Below are 16,988 nucleotides of genomic sequence, written 5' to 3' on the forward strand. Positions count from 1 at the left end.
CTGAAATACCAGGCCGCCTGGGAACCTCTGTTCACGTAACACACCTCTTCTAGTGATACCTTACACTAACTAGTTCATTGCTTTGAAGTTGTTGCTTCTTAAGGTTTATTGGATGGCCTATCACAAGTAGTTCCCAAGGGTTCAGTGTTGAGACAAGCCCTGTTCCAGATCTTCGGCAGTGATCTGGATGAGGGGATTGAGTGCCCCCTCAGCAAGCCCACAGACACCAAGTTGGGCAGGAGTGTTGACCTGATGGAGGGTAGGAAGGCTCTGCAGTGGGATCAGAAGAGGCTGGATCAATGGGCCAAGGCCAAGGGTGTGACATAACAGGGTGAAGTGCTGAGTCCTGCACTTGGGTCACAGCAACCCCAGACAGTGCTACAGGCTGGGGGCAGAGTGGCTGGAAAGCTGGCTGGCAGAAAAGGACCTGGTGGCGCTGGTTGACAGTGGCTGAACATGTGCTGTCAGTGTGCCCAAGTGGCCCAGAAGGCCAATAGCATCCTGCCCTGTATCAGCAATAGTGTGGCCAGCAGGACCAGGGCAGTGATTGTCCCCCTGTACACGGCACTGGTGAGATCACACATCAAATCCTGTGCTCAGTTTTGGACTCCTTTCTACAAGAAAAACACTGAGGTGCTGGAGAGTGTCCAGAGAAGAGCAACAGAGCTGGGGAAGGGGCTGGAGCAGAAGTCTTAAAAGGAGTGACTGAGAGAGCTGGGGCTGTTTAGCCTGAACACTCAGAGACTCAGGGAGACCTTATGGCTCTCTACAACTGCCTGAAAGGAGGCTGAAGGGAGGTAGGTGTTGGTCTCTTCCCCCAAGTAACAAGTGACAAGAAAAAAGGAAATAGCATCAAGTTGCACCAGGGAAGGTTTAGATTGGACATTAAGAAATATTTCTTCACCAAAAAGGTTGTGAGGCATTGGAACAGGTTGTGCAGGGAAGTGGCTGAGTCACCACACCTGGAGGTATTTAAAAGACATGTAGATGTGGCACTTGGGGACATGGTTTAGGGGTGGACTTGGCAGCTGGGTAAACCCTTGGAATTGATGATCTTCAAGGTCTTTTCCAACCTAAATGATTCTACATTTCTCTGTTACTCTGACATCTAATGTTTGGCAAGATAGTCTAAAGTGGGAAAAAAAATCCCTTTCTATTTCTTCTTCTTTTCATATTTAGGATAATTGGAAATTTCACCACTAATGCCAAATTTCATTCCCATTTCCCTCATCTTCCTGTCCTGCTAACCTTACTGCAGACCTCAGATACAGTAGATTCAGCTCACATCCAGATATCCTTCCATCTTAACTTTCTGTTGGTAGCAGTGTTGTGACAGCTGTTGCTTGTGTCAGGACTGACCATCTGGAGAGAACACGGGAATATAACAAAAGGGCCATTGTGACACCAGGCTTGTACAAAGGAAATGAAGGAATATGTTTCAAATACAGTTAAATTGTGGCAGCTCTCCAACTTGTATACAAACACTTTTCCCTATGATTTCCTACTTGTACTGCTCTGCATTTTTAAAATTTTTAATCAAGCCCTGGCTATAAGACTCTAACTGAAAACAACTTTGCCTTCTCTCCCCAGTGACAGAAATTACACTTTCCACAAACACAGCAAACATTTCCCATCTGAAATGTTTGGCCAAGCTGTGGTGCCTTTGTGTGCCTCATAAATACTGATTTTCTATGACTTTAGCTATGTTATTTTATTAGAGGAGAGCTCACAGATTCACTGGATGAGCTTTCCATAGGGTCTTATCCAAAAAAGATAAAACCCTGATATTTTGCTTTCTGAAACACGTGATAAACAGAACAATAAATCACTGACACATATCAGCACCTGGTTTACTAAAAGGAGGATTTGAACCTCACAGTTTACTTTTGGACTCAGCTTGCTTCAGCACACACTGTTTGCTGGTGCTGAAAACAGGTGCCTCTAGCTCTGTGACTTGGGAGGTCAGTGTGCTCCTAAGTGGACCAAGCGAGGTCAGCCCAGAGATGTCAAATCCAAATGTTTCAAAACACTTCAGTAAGAAAACACAGCCCAGGACCCAGATTCCTGTCCTGGCTTAGTCAGGGCTGGGTTGCAGGTTCTGGAAAGCTTATCCACTGATGCCAAGAATGATTTAGCTAGCGACAGTGTGTGGAGAGCAGCTATGCAAGCTGTTGCAACATACAGTAAGAGCTGCAAAGGCAGCAGGAGTATTACGAGTCTTGCGCTACCACAGCAGTTTGTGCCAAAGAAAATCCCCATAAAGAGCATTTACAGACATTCTCTGGCAGAGGTTGATTAATAAGATGGATAGTAAGTGAGATAAGTGGCAATTCCCTAAGAAAGCTGTGGTTATTCCCATACTCCAGAGATAAAGCAAGGTGTGAGCAATAGCCAGGAAAAAGGGACAAGTGACATAAAAAGGAGAAAGATCTGCTTTCGCCATGACCCAGGAACTTTGCTCAGGGCAGGAGAGAGCACAAATCAGAAGCAGATTTGCTATTAGAGAAGGGATTAATCATGAGGGGAAAATGCCTTGTCATGCTGTGACTCAGCAGAAAATGTTACTTGCGTGGAAGCAGCTGGAGGACACAGCCGGGACACAGCAATGAATCAGGAAAATCTGGGCTTCTGGCTGCTGCCTTCACCCTTCCTTCCTGCCTTCATTTAGCAATCTGAGCATCTAGGTATGCAGTGATTGCTTATAAAGAGATACCTGATATTTCCTTGTGTATTTGGGTTGGATTTAGATTGCACAGGAGAAATGGAAGTACAGATGACATTGCTGCCCTTTTTGGGAAGTGCTTTTTGGCACTGATCTTTTTACAGCAGCTCCTATTGTTTGGTGCTAAGTGAAACGGGATTGTGAAACACAGATGAGCCCTCTAACATGTTCCAGAGTTTGAATTCATGGTGACACAGACCTGGATCACCATCACCTGGATCTTTCTTTCCACGGGAAGGAAAGAAACTGGGAGGAAGAAATTCTGCCGCTACAGCCTTATACTATGTGGTGGTTTTAGGGGAAGACCCCTTCAAAAAGAGGATATACCCTTTAATAAATCATATGTTATCTTTTCAGAGAAATAGAGCAAGGGCACCAGAGCAATGGAGTGTGTTTCCAAGATGATTGGCTAATTTGACTTTCCATCTCATGGAGTTAAAAAATAGATAGGAATAAGATTCATCCCCAAGAAAGACATTGTGAGGATAAGATGCTATCCAAATGCTCTATCCCATGTGATTCCCTTAAGTGGTGCTGCAGAGCAATGAATGGTACCTGAGTACCAATTTATGACATTAAAGGAGTTTTTTCAGGATTTTAGCCTGTCCTGCTCATATTTTGAGAAATGCTAATTTTGTCAAACCCTGCAGATGAACGTACAGTGGTTTTGTTTTCACTGTTTGATGTAACACAATAGTTCTGAAGACCCTAACCAGAAGCAAATATCACATCTCTAACTCACTGTGAAGCTACATAACTCACCAGAACTTCCACCCCCCCTTCTCCCTACTCTGATTTTATAACCCAAGATGCAGACAATAGGCAGCAGGTAAATAGGAAAGGGAACCTAAGTAAAATAAAGAGCCTAAATAAAACCAAATAGCAGAAAAGGTGACACAGAGTGACATTGAGGTAGCTGTGATTACATGACCTAGTCACAGCATAGATCTGGCTAATTGCAAGACATTTCTGGATCCTTTGTGTGACAGCATGAAAAGGTAGGATTTGGTGAAGACAAAATGATGTTGTCATGAATTTGAAATAGTGTAATATGCAAAAGCTGTGAGGTCACCTATTTACTGGATGCATTCATGTATTTACTGCAAGTCCATGACACCCAAGCTGAGATCTGCAATGTCATTTTCATCAGTCATTGTGAACAATCACTTTCCTTGTTGCTGTATTTCTCTTTCAAGCCTCATTGCTCAGCACTCTGGTATTTTCTGAAATTAAAATGGGCAATGCAGGTGGGTTTTTCTCCTGAAAATTCTGCTGACAAACCCTGGCGACATCTTAGAACACTGACAAACAACGAGCCAAGAAACTGTCTGTGGGAAGTGTCAGCATTCCCTACAGATGAAATTTGAGGCATGAGTTAAACTCAGCTTCACAAGCACTGCATGCACACTCAGAGATGTAGCTAAGTCAGGCGCCTGGCTCAGGCCCTGGTTTCTAATCTGCCTGAGCAACACAGTTTCCAACTGAGACTGCCAGAGGTCATCCCAGGACCACCATGACTTCACTGCTGCCTCTCCTGGGGACGGCAGTGCACGCAAGCTCAAAGCTGCACGTAGCTTCTCTTATGAGTCGGCTCTGAAAAGTAAAAAAGTAAGCCCATCTTCAGGACTGGTTACAACACAGGTCATAGCGTACTATGTGTTAAGGAAAGATCTATGCCAAAACAGAAAATTATGGCAAGAATCCTTCCTGTACCACATTGCTTATTCTCTATTCATCTTCCCCCGCTCTTTTGCCTCCTCTCCAGCAGCAGCACAGGCATGAACCAGATCTGGAAACTGTTTTATCTGAAATCCATACCTCACCATGTGTTTCTCTTTATTGGGGGTTTACTGTTGGTCGAACACACATCAAAATTCAGTCTAAGAAAAACTGAATAGGCTATTCACCAGTCTACTGACTTACTTGCACTGCCATTCCTTTGTTTTGATCCAAAGGTACAACGTTGCTCCCCAAAACTTCAAAACAAACTGCAAGAAAATAACAAAGAAACAACAACAAAAAAAAAACCTGAAAAAACCCTGTACAGACTTTTGTCTGATAGGTAGCTCGGAATCCATGTCCCTGTGTGTTTCTTGTCACACAAGGCTGCTGTATGTCATATATCTCACAGGCTTGCTGATGGAATTGGCTATTCATAAACTCAAAAAAACATGCCAGATGGGAAGAGAAGACTGACAAGCCAACTCAGAGGCTTCTGGAGGGTGACATGGAGGTGAGTGTATATGAGTTGTCCTCATTAGCTCTAGTCTTTTATTTGACAATTTGATGTGAGGGTCAAATCTTTGCGGTCCTTCCTAAGCATGACAGCAATACCTGTAGAATGAGTTTGTGGTCCAGCTGGGGAAGGACACTGGCAAAAGGGCACAGCAAAGCAGCAGGTCATAAAGCTCAGATGTAAAAAGGACAGTGGTGAGTTCGGGCTCCCAGTCAGCTCCTGGTCCTGCCCTGAGGGCAGATCACCCACACTCCTGGGCAAGAGTCTCCCTTTCTCATCTGTGAGATTTGTGAGGCTGTGCCAAGGAGAGTGCTCTAAGGTGACCATGCTTCTTACGACCAGAGCTACTACATCAGCCTGAGCATCAGCATGGAGAAGAGCAAAGGAAGCACCTTGTCTTCAGAGATCCAGTCAAGATGTGTTCTAAAAACCATGGCAGTTGGTCACATGGCTGTCATTTGTGCTTTTGAAATTCTCTCCCTACTAGTTTATTAATTCTCAAACACACCAGGAACATTAGGGAATGGAGAAACCCAGACTCCCTCAGACAACCAAAGATTCTGAATGCAGCCAAGAAAAATTATATTTTCTTCAGGTATTTTCAGTTCTTGAATGTTATATAACTTTCATTTATCCTGACCATATATTAGTATTGTGAATGGCAGGAAGAGAACAGAAACATTTTACAGAGCAAAACCCAGCTATACTAGACTAACAACAGCAAAGATGTTTCCTCAGTTGAAATGCGACCTGAGGTCCTTACACAAGCTTGACAGGATGTTTAACTTTGCTTTGACAGTAATGACCCCTGTAATTTTATTCTGAAATAAACCAGCAGTGTTAACTGTCTTATGTTTTCCTCCTTAGGCAATTTATCTTCAGGGAAAATGACTAAAACACACTGAGGGCAAGCATTTATTTGCAGTCTTACTCATTTCAGAGGCTCATGAGGTCCCATGACTTTACTGAGGGTTCCAACAAATGTTATTAAAGCTCTAATATCTTTGGAGTCCTTAAAGTGGACTGGACTTTGACTAATAGTAATACTACTGATAATTATAATAAATAAGCAATGTAAGCCTTGTGTTCATAGACAGGAGATTAAATAACGGCTAAATATTCCCCAGTAAAGCAAAATATATACCCAGTAAAGCAAATATAGGAAATGAAAACCATATTATATATTTAGGGTCCTTGCCCCTTGGGATGTTTGTTTAATGCATGGTGTGAGAGTGGCAATAGTGCTATAGTGGCTATAGAGCCTTATCCTGATAAGGCTCATGGTGTGAAACCACCTGCAAGACACACCAGAAGTGGACAAATGGGATGAGCTGACTGAGTTCCCTCCTTTCAGAGGCTGGGAAATAAAGCAGAAAGGTGGTGAGTTTGCCTGAGGAGGCTCCAGTGGAGAGAGAAGAATAGAGCTGAGGATCCTCTCACTCTTCCCATCTCTAGCAGACTCACCCCCAACAGCCCCTTTGGTAGCTCCACACACCCCGGCACCCAGGCTGGTGCAGCAGCCAGCACTTCACTGCCCTTCTCTCCTAAGGCAGGGCTGGGTATTTCTCCTAAGGTGGGTATTTTCTTCCCATCTGGGAACAGTAGTAAAAAGAGCATTTCTTTATCTAACTTGCATGGTAGCCCCTGAATGTTATTTGCATCTTCAAGTCCAAAGGAGAAGGCGATGAAATTCTTTTTCAAGGTAAGACCCATTCAGTGCAGGGCCTGAAGTGAGTCTTATGCAGAGTGAGGGTCAGAGGGATGTATTTTCACAACTCAAAGAAATCCCAGGAAATGGTTCCAGTAAATTTGCCTGAAATGACTGAAAATGGATGAAAGATAAAGCAGGGAAAGTTTTTTTTCCCATTTTAAAATGGGAAAGCTTTAGCTTCTCCACATGCCAAGATCTTTTCTAAAATTATGTAAGCAGCCAGGACAACATGAGAATAGGATTCGACTGAATTGTTTGACAGAGTTTTACCTTTTCTTTAAATTTCATTTTTAAAAATACGTATTAACTTACATTTAATGTTTATTTATATATATTTATATTTATATTTATATATATATATATATATATATATATATATATATATATATATATATATATATATAAAAAAGAAGGAAAACTTGTTCTCTAAAACCATTCATGCAAAAAAAAAAAAAAACAACTAGTAAGACGGTTTCAGTTTTTTGCTTTTTAGGATTCAGGCCAGGAAACTGTGTTTTCTTTTGTCAGAAGACTTAGAAAGCAATTCACATTCCAAAAGCAGTTACAAATTACAGTTTATCCTGTTTTGTTTTTTTTTTTTTTTAAACAAAATATGAAGAATACATTTTTAAATGGTAAAAATAAGTTACCAGCACAAATCATGAATTATCAGACAAGAGCCATAGGCTGGTAACATTATTGTGGAGTCTGTATAAAGGATGCCATGAAAAATGCAGTATTATGTGGCTCATTTAGTTTACAGCTGTTCTGCATTCTTATCAAGCAGTATCCTGTGTCAAAGAATGGCAGTTTTAATTTCCTTTGCTGGTTGCTCTGTTTAGATCACTTTGACGCAGATTATCACTTTTAGAACATAGTCCAGCTGGAGGGCAAACATATCTCTTAATAATTTTGGTTTCTTTTTTTTTTCCTGCTGCTTCTTCACTGTGTGCAGCAGCAGTGCAAAGCCAAGTAGTTTAACTTGAGTTTGTAATAGCTAATTTGATATTTTTAGACATTCAGGTGTGAAGTTTGGACCTTAAATTACAGGCCTGTGATTCTAGCTCAATCCAGAGAAAAGGATTTCATGAGGTAATAAATGAAATGGTGACTGGATTAAGCAAAGAAACATTTAAAGCATAAATACAATTTCAATTAATTTTAGGCATAAATTTCACCTACTGTGTGTATTTAATTGCTGCCTTGAAATAGAAGTTTCCCTGACCTTAGGCCTATGCTTCCAACCCAGGTAACTACGTTGAAGCGACAGGTGTTACTGTTATAACACCTGTGAACCCGAAATCAAGGCAGCAAAGCTGACCAAGCAGCTGTAACACTCATTCAAACTTCCACATCTGGCAATGGCATGCTCAACTGGCCCCCTTCTCCAAGGGCATTTTGGTAAAAAACTTCTTCGCTCTGTGCCATCTGAGACCTGACAGTCCTGAAAAGGCCCTGTGAAGCCAAGTTCCAAGATCTACACTGTCCCCTGCCTTCCTGTGCAGGAAGAGTGTCCTGCATCCTTCCTGGATGACAGTGCTTCCCCTGAGAAGTGTTTGTCTTCCCAAGGCAAAAGAAAGGACCAACCTGCCAGAGACCACTGGTGTTTTTCCAACAGTGCTAATAAAGACTTTATTTCTCCAATGTAAGCATGAGCCAACACAACAGAAGCACGAGGCGACCAGTGGAGGATTCATCTGGCACTTGGGGTGATGTAACCATGTCTCTGCTGGGGTGCATAAGAAGGGCAGGTCCCAGGACTGTGTTCCAAACATAGGCCGTGTATTCCAGTGGTGTGCCTGGGCTACAGTGCCCTTGGAAAGTTGTGAGTAGCACCTGTATTTGGCACAACTGGTCAGAAAAACAAAGAAAGGCTGTGGCAGTGCATGGCAAAAGAGGTAAATAGAGATCTGGCTCTAGGTAATTACAAGGGAGGATCCAAAGTCATCACTCAGTGCAGTAAACCGCACTGCAATATAATTAGAGAATTACAGAATCAATTTAGTTGGAAAAGACCTTGACATCATCAAGTTCAACCTATGACCAAACACCACCATGTCAACTAGACCATGATACTAAGTGCCACATCCAGTCTTTCCTTAAACACCTCCAGGGATGGTGACTCCACCACCTCCCTGAGCAACCCACTCCAATGCCCAATCACTCTTTTTGGGAAGAAATTCTTCCTAAGTTCCAACCTAAACCTCCCCTAGTGTAGTTTAAGACTGTATCCTCTCCTCCTGCCACCAGTTGCCTGGGAGAAGAGGACAACCCTCATCTGGCTACAATCACCTTTCGGGCACTTGAAGAGAGTGATAAGGTCTCCCCTATGTTTCCTTTTCTCCAGGCTAAATAATCCCAGCTCCCTCAGCTGCTCCTCACAGGGCTTGTGCTCCAGACCCCTCACCAGCTTTGTTGCCCTTTTCTGGACAAGCTCCAGTCCCACAATGTTCTTCTTGAGTTGAAGGTTCGAGGTGTGGCCTCACCAGTATCGAGTGCAGAGGGACAATCATTGACCTGGTTCTGCTGGCCACTCTGTTGCTGGCATACACCAGGATGCCATTGGCCTTCTTGGCCACCTGGGCACTTGTTTGGCTTCTGTCAACCAGCACCCCAGGGTCCTTTTCTGCTGGGACACTTTCCAACCTCTTTGCCCCCAGCTTGTAAGAAATTCATGCCCAGAATTTCCTATTTCTTAGGCAGTTTGGCCAGGATTTTCTTGCGCTGATTTATGTGCCAGAAACTTTATTAAATATCTAATGCTTCAACATTGCTAATGAATTGTGATTAAAACCATTCTCAGGCACTGAAGCTCATATTCACATTATTAAAGTCTCTCACCTTCCAGAATAGATTGGGTGCTCACAAATTACCTCTTAGGAGTGGCCATGGATTGGTCTTAAGCCCCAAACCATGCCCAAAAACTGTTTTGGAGAGTGATATTTGTCTTAGCCTGAAGTGGGGACACATATTTTCTGATAACAGAGAGGTCTGAGTGTCCTTGTCTAGGGACACCCCAGCACCTTCACCAGTAGAGATACAGCCTGCCATTGATTCATTTAATTCATTTTCTTTCCCTCAGTATTTAAATCTCTCCTTCTTCTGAGCAATATTGGCCTCTTTCTATAGGGAGTGATCATCAGGAATAAAACTGCCATCTGTAGAAATTATCCTTTCTTGTCAGATGTGCCTGAGGTTCAAACCAAACACCTCCCTCTCTCTTCTTCTCCGTAGTGCACCAGCCATGACCCTTACCTCCTGAGGTGGCACTGGTCTATGCAGGCACTGGTAGTCAGGTCGAGCACTGGATTCAAGTTCCTGCAGAGGAGTCCTTGGCATCCTGGAGATAGCACAGCTTTCTTTTCACTGTTTTTTGGGTGTGCTGCAGTAGCACTGCCTTCAAGTGACATTGCATCCTCCACTGAGACAGACAAGCCAAAGCCAGATCGTCCACCAGAAAAGGTGGATCAAATAAGGGAAAGTCTTTGGGATCCAAAACAGGAGACAGACACAGAAACCACACTGCAGGAGATAGATCCAAACAACTGAGTTCTCCTAAAGCTGAAAAGAGATATTAGAAGGCATAGTAGCAAGGATGTATTCAAGAGGTGATTTTCACAGACCAGAGAGTTTAGAAGAAGCTGCAAAGCAAATTTTCAGCCACTCAGAGTATCAATCCTACTCACTACGGCTGTGGTGAGAAAGACAGTGTGTCCTGACAGGAAACATGCAATCTAAAGATATTGTCAGAGGCACATATCTGCAACTGATTGAGGTAATTGCTTTTGAAACTTTTACTCCTTTTTGACTATAATGGAAAAGGGAAACTTGAGTATAAGAGAAGTGAAAGAAAATATCTGAGAATCCCTCTATCATACAAGCACAGACACATTTCAGTTTTCACTTGGCCTCTCTTGCCAAAGCTATCACATCCTCAGGTGCCAGGCAATACATTCAAAAGTGGGTAATGTTTTCCCCAGAATGACGTGATGCTTTCCCCAGCATGACACATCATGCTGGGGAAAGCATCACGTCATTCTTCAGCAAATAGCCACGGAAGTCCTTGAGTCACCGGGAGAAACCTGCCGATCCACTGTCTTCCTCTGGGCAATGAATACAGAGCCCTTCCAAACAATTAGAAACATTCTTTTTTTCCCCTGGGGAAGTTTCTGTTTCAATTCTCAGAACTGTGTCCCTGCCCATGGCTGTGCTGGAAGAGCAGGGCATCTGCCACCTCAGCAAGCAGCCCCTGTACATGCTCACACGCAGGTGATGTGTGCAGAGCTCCCAAGGCAGCACTGGTGTGTGTGCTGACAGCAACCTGCTGAGTCACCCAGCCCCCAGGATGGGCACTGCGAGGCAGCACACTGCAGGGCACCAGGAGATAGAAAGCCGTGCCCTGGCTCTTGGTGCAAGGCTGAAACAATGCAGAATCAGAGAAAAACTGGGGAGAGGATGTAGAACCATACATATCTTGCATGTAGAGCTGTCCTGAACCTCACAGGGGCCAAGACTTGCTTGCCTGTACAAGGAGAATTGCATCATGAGTCAATGAAGGTTTATACCTATATTTTGGGTCCAGAGTTTAGGTTAAGCTGAGCCTTAGTACCTCTTTACCGTGAAAAATAACATTTGTAGCTCAATCCAATTACCAAAAGCATATGAAATTTCTCATTTCAGATACAAAAAAATGCAGCGAATTTCACATGAAAATATCTTTTAAATTACTCATGCTTCCCCTTGTATGTTTATTTTTTGCCTGATACTTCAATGTTAAAAAAAAAGTCATTTAAAAAAATTCCTGGGCCTCAAATGATAATATTTCCATTTAGTTCAGAAAAGTAGCAGTCCAGTCCCTGCACGTGCTCCTGTGGTAGTGGCATGTCTAATGTACTAAAAGCCAAATTGCCTGCATTTACTTCAGTGGAATGATACTGGTAGAAAACTGAGTTACAAACAAGAAATGGATCTTTCCTGCTGGTCTCAGGGATAGATGGGCGTGAAGAAACAATTACCTCTTTCTCCTAAAGATGGAGAACAGCTCATACAACCTTACTGGGGAAGATGAGCAGTTAGGGAGAGAGAGCTGAGTAAAAATGTTGTTGCTCTCTCTGTCTAGGCTACAGCCCCATCTTTTGCAAGCTCTGCATTCCACAATACAAAATGAAGGCCAGGCTTATCTGCTTCCCTGCTTCATTTCACTTTCTAAATTATTTAGGAGAGGCTGAACTATTTGACTTACCAAGCAAATTCAATTTTGCAGAACTCTTTAGCAAATCTGGGCATCTCCTGACTTTGTCTCTCTCCTTTCCTTTAATTCTCTTTTGATTCTTTCCTTTTCCCTCCACTCCTTTTCTATACCTGAATTCTGCCTCAGCTGTTCTCTGTTTTATTGAAAAATTAGATTCTTTTTCAGCTCTAATCACCTCTTTTTTTCTTCATTACTTGGCCATTCTCTGCTTTCTGGTAAAATATTATGAATTTTGTGGAACCTATATTGAGGCCTTTTGCTTCTTCCTCATGTGCTGTGATAGGTATCTGGGAATGTTTTTGTTCTAGTGGAGTATGGGATCATTCAGGTAGGAGGCACCCCTGGAGGCCAGCTAGGCCATCCCATTACTGAAATATCGATTTTGAAGTAGGATCAAGATGCTAAATGCCTTATCCAGTCAAGTTTCATGCACCTCCAAGGATGGAGATTCAGCAGCCTCTGGGTACTTTTGCCAGTGCTTGACCAGTCCCACTGTATAACATTTTCTGGTTAGAAAATTTGTTCCATGGCTAGGAAGCACTTTCCTACTTGAAAAAGACACATTTCTGTTCAAGGCTAGATTAATTCCATCAGTTTGTTGGCATCCCCTCCGGTACTTACACTGCTAATAAGAAGCAGTCTTGGTCCCCTCTGAGGCTTTCTTTCACTAGACTAAACACAGTGTCCACTTCCCACTTCCTTTCCAGCACAAAGCCCTCCATCCCTCTGACCACTATTGGCATCCTTCAGTTATAGTTCATGTTTGAAAGTTCATTGCTCTATGTTTGATATACAGCAATCAGAAGCATATGCAAAATTGAAGTGAAATCTCACAAATGTCTTTGAAATAGAGCAGTAATATTCTCCCTTTTCTGCTGGACATACCTCACCACACTACTCTAAGATCATCTTAGCAGCACACCTGCCATAGACACCAGCATCCTTCCCTTCCACAGTTATTTCCATAAAGCATACTCGCTGCCATTAGAGCACCCAGCTCATTAATTCCTTCCTCACCATCTGCTTATTAACACTCAGCAGGGCTCTCTCCCTTTCAGCCAGCTCCATGCACACCTAATTCCTGTTTCTCCCAGCTCCTTCCTCACTGCATCCCACAATACTCCATGAAAAGGCTTAATTGAAATTCCCAGGAAGGAAACATGTTTCCTTTGTGCAGGAAATAGTTTCTCAGTGAGTGTATTGGGTTGACACAATCCAACATTGCAAAGTCATGTTTCATCTTATCTACCTCCCAACCTCTATTTACCTTCCATTCAAAATTTTCCCGAGAGCTTTGCATACTATTGCAGCTAACCACTTAAGGCTGCCCGGATCACCTCCTCTCCCCACATTTTTAACTGAAGGGCCCAGGTTTGCTTTTCTTCATATGTGTGTTACTGTCCTTACATAAGAGGTCTGAAACTAGGAATACTTGCTACCAGAGCTGTGCTTTCATGTACCTGTCTCTGCCAAATTCAGATGCACACTTTGTCTCACAATAATCCAAGAGTTTTCTGGGAAAAAAAATTATACATTTGCTGCATCTTGAACAACAGAAGTGCCACAAAGTTAATCACAGAATCACAGAATCAACTGAGTTGGAAGGGACCCACAGGGCTCACTGAGTTCAAATCCTGGCCCTGCATAGCACCATCCTCAAGAATCACACCATGTGCCCATGAGTATTGTTCAAATGCTTCTTGAACTGTCAGGTTTATGCTCTGAACACTTCCCTGGGGAGCCCATTCCAGTGCCCAAACACTCTCTGGGTGAAGAGCCTTTTCCTCGTATTCCTCCTAAACCTCCCCTGAGTCAGCTTCAGGCCATTCCTTGTTGCTGGTCAGCACAGAGAAGAGATCAGCATCTGCCCCCCTCTTCCCCTCACAAGGAAGTTGTAACTGCAGTGAGGTCTCCCCTCGGACTCCTCTTCTCCAGGCTGATCAGCCCAAGTGCCCTCAGCTGCTCCTCATACAGCTTCCCCTCAAGGCCCTTCACCACCTTCACTGCCCTCCTTTGGGTACTCTCTAAGAATTTTCTTACATTGTGGCACCCAAAACTGCCCCCAGCACCCAAGGTGAGGCTGCTCCAGCTCAGAGCAGAGTGGGACAATCCCCTCCCTTGCCCGGCTGGGGATTCTGTGCCTCATGCACTCCAGGAGGGTTGGCCCTCCTGGCTGCCAGGGCACTGCTGAGTCATGTTTAATTTGCCATCAACCAGGATCCCCAGGTCCCTTTCCATGACACTGCTCTCCAGCTTCCCATTCCCCAGACTGTACTTACATCCAGGACTGCCCCAACTCAGGTGCGGAATCCAGCACTTCCCTTGCTGCACTTTATGTGGTGATTGTCCTGGTGATTGTACAGGCCTCTCAATTGTTGAGATCTCTCTGCAGGGCCTCCCTGCCTTTGAAGCTCCTCCCAGTTTTGTATCAGCTGTGAACTTGCAGTCCTGCATCCAGGCCATGAATGAAGATGTTGAAGAGCACGGGGCTGGGGATGGGGGCCAGTGGAACTCCACTAGTGACAGGTCCCCAGTCTGATGTCACTCCATTCCCTACAACCCTTTGTGCCCGACCCGTGAGCCAGTTGCTCACCCATCACATGATGTGTTTATCCAGCTGTGTGCTGGACATTCTGTCCAGAAGGATCCTGTGAGAAACAGTATGGAAAGATTTACTGAATTCCAAAAGGATTACATCAACTGGCTTCCTTTGATCAACCAGGTGGGTTACCTTGTCCTAAAGGAAATTAGGTTTGATAGGAAGGACTTTCCTCTCATTAAGCTGTGCTGGCTGTGACTGATAATGAAACAATTGAGATCCAAATTTACTTATGATTATCCCAAAAGTATGCAACAAGACACAAATTGTGCAATAGTTGGCACTATGTCCATAGCTGTGAAGGCAGGAATTCTTCAACTATATTTATATAGTTAGAAATACAGTTAGCTTATCTGTTAGGTGACGGAGATCCAAAATGTTGTGATAGCTCTGCAGTTTCATTTTGAGTTACTAGCTGGAAAAGTAATGATGAGAAGAGACAAAATCATGAATAAGGAGTTAACCACCAGTAGGAGAGATTTCAATTTCCTTCTAATCCCTTTCTTTGCTGAGACATTATTATCCCAATTGTATTATCCTTTTCAATCACAATTCCCAGCAACATAATTACCAGCACTGCTTTTACAATACCCATAACTAAAATAGTTTGGCAATATGGGGAATGTCAACAATATGCATTTTGTTGGCATCCCTTCAGTTTTATTGCACACTTCCTGAAGCGGCAAAACTCTATCCTGTAATATTTAAAGAATCTCCTTGTAGCAATAGATTTTTAAACAAGATGTAATGTATTATTCTACATTTAAACAGTTTTACTTTCTAAGTTCAAATAGAGTTGTGAATGAAATCCCTGATCCTCTGCTCAAAACCAACTACAAGCACCCTAATTCTGAAATTTCATCCTAGTAATTTAAACCAGACCCAACTCTTTCATCTGTTTACTCCTTTACAAAACCTTTATTAAAAAAATGCCTAAAACATCACATGAGAAAAAACTGCCAACAACAATAATCTCAACTTCTGTTGCAGCTCAATGGTAACAACACTTAGCTTAAAAGCTAAATTTTGTGGGCACCGCTATTTGTTTAGGGAAAAAACTGTATCTATATTGCATAAATTGTCAAAAATTAAATCTATCAGTACTGTAAACTAACAGTAATAAATAAAATGCAAAAGACTGGAAAGTCTTACGTCAGCAGAGAGAAATGACACAAACCATTCATATGTGAATAGTTCTTTGTAATGGGAATGAACTACATTATTTATGTAAAACAGATTATTTGCTGTGTTGTTATGTGCCAGAATATTGCATGGTTTTTTCTCCTGGTGCTCTATTGCTTAGTGGTCTGAAGTTTTCATTTGTTTTCAGGAAACATTTAACATATTCCTGCCATGTTGCATAAAATTGGCAAGGAAGGTAATTAGATCTGCCAGCTCCTTGTGTGCTGAAGTTAAAGGCTCCAAACAGCATTCCTTAAAAAAGCTTTGTTGGAGGACAAAGGCCCAGCAGCCATGCTCACCTGTCCCACTGCTGTGTGACCCCACAGCCACCAGCGCACGGGCTGGCTCAGAGAAATGGGCCTAAGCACCTCTTTAGGCTGGCTCAGAGACTTGGGCCTAAGCACTTCTCTAGGCTGGCTCAGAGGCATGGGCCTAAACACCTCTTAAGGCTGGCTCAGAGACTTGGGCCTAAGCACTTCTCTAGGCTGGCTCAGAGGCATGGGCCTAAACACCTCTTAAGGCTAGCTCAGAGACTTGGGCCTAAGCACTTCTCTAGGCTGGCTCAGAGGCATGGGCCTAAACACCTCTTTAGGCTGGCTCAGAGACATGGCCTAAGCACCTCTTTAGGCTGGCTCAGAAACATGGGCCTAAGCACCTCTTTAGGCTGGCTCAGAAACATGGCCTAAGCACCTCTTTAAGCTGGCTCAGAGACTTGGGCCTAAGCACTTCTCTAGGCTGGCTCAGAGACATGGCCTAAGCACCTCTTTAGGCTGGCTCAGAGGCATGGGCCTAAGCACCTCTCTAGGCTGGCTCAGAAACATGGCCTAAGCACCTCTTTAAGCTGGCTCAGAGACTTGGGCCTAAGACCTGTTGGTGGTTCTTCCTCCGCACCTAAGATTACCCTGTGAAAGGAGCTGGGGAAATCAATCTGCAAGCAGGGACACTTCAACAGTCAGGAACAATTCCAGGCCATGTGAGGTGCCTGAGGCCTGTTGGCTCCTTTTAGAGCCAACACTAAAACTTACCTTGGATACCCCATCCCTCTGCCAGAGCTTCCCCACTGCAGAGAGGAGTGTGAGCGCTGTGCTCTCGGTCCCACAGCAGGGAGAGGAGCGGATTCCTTTTGGTTTGAGTCTATAAAACTCCACGTGGAGTTTTCAGCAGCTTCTCAGTGAATCAGTGAAGGAAGCTGGAACCCAAGGAGTGGGAATGCTCTCCCCTCCCAGAGGAGGAACACCTCTGGCATCGGCTCATTCCCATAACTCATTATAGCTGACATATAGTACA

The 16,988-nt window shown here is 43.6% G+C and overlaps 1 protein-coding gene and 1 long non-coding RNA gene across 5 annotated transcripts in view; one reads left to right on the forward strand and one right to left on the reverse strand.

Moving 5' to 3' along the window:
* The window catches only part of RAPGEF5 (Rap guanine nucleotide exchange factor 5), a 230,533-nt gene extending 215,928 nt beyond the window's left edge, over positions 1-14,605 (reverse strand). For 2 of the 4 annotated variants that reach the window (XM_059844697.1, XM_059844675.1), the window contains exons 1-2: positions 2,566-2,689; positions 1,261-1,362 (exon numbers count right to left, since the gene is read on the reverse strand). The gene's annotated coding sequence lies outside the window, so the exon portion shown is untranslated. Of the gene's footprint in view, positions 1-1,260; positions 1,363-2,565; positions 2,690-14,199 lie in introns of those variants that run through there. The other 2 variants (XM_059844686.1, XM_059844718.1) reach the window with 2 other exon arrangements.
* LOC132326507 (uncharacterized) lies at positions 421-9,839 on the forward strand. The gene is made up of 3 exons (XR_009486251.1): positions 421-797; positions 4,854-4,955; positions 7,919-9,839. It is a non-coding gene; the product is annotated as an uncharacterized LOC132326507 (long non-coding RNA).
* Positions 14,606-16,988: the final 2,383 nt, after the last annotated feature.

The sequence above is a fragment of the Haemorhous mexicanus genome, chromosome 1, assembly GCF_027477595.1.
Source record: "Haemorhous mexicanus isolate bHaeMex1 chromosome 1, bHaeMex1.pri, whole genome shotgun sequence".
In the NCBI taxonomy this organism is placed as follows: Eukaryota; Metazoa; Chordata; class Aves; order Passeriformes; family Fringillidae; genus Haemorhous; species Haemorhous mexicanus.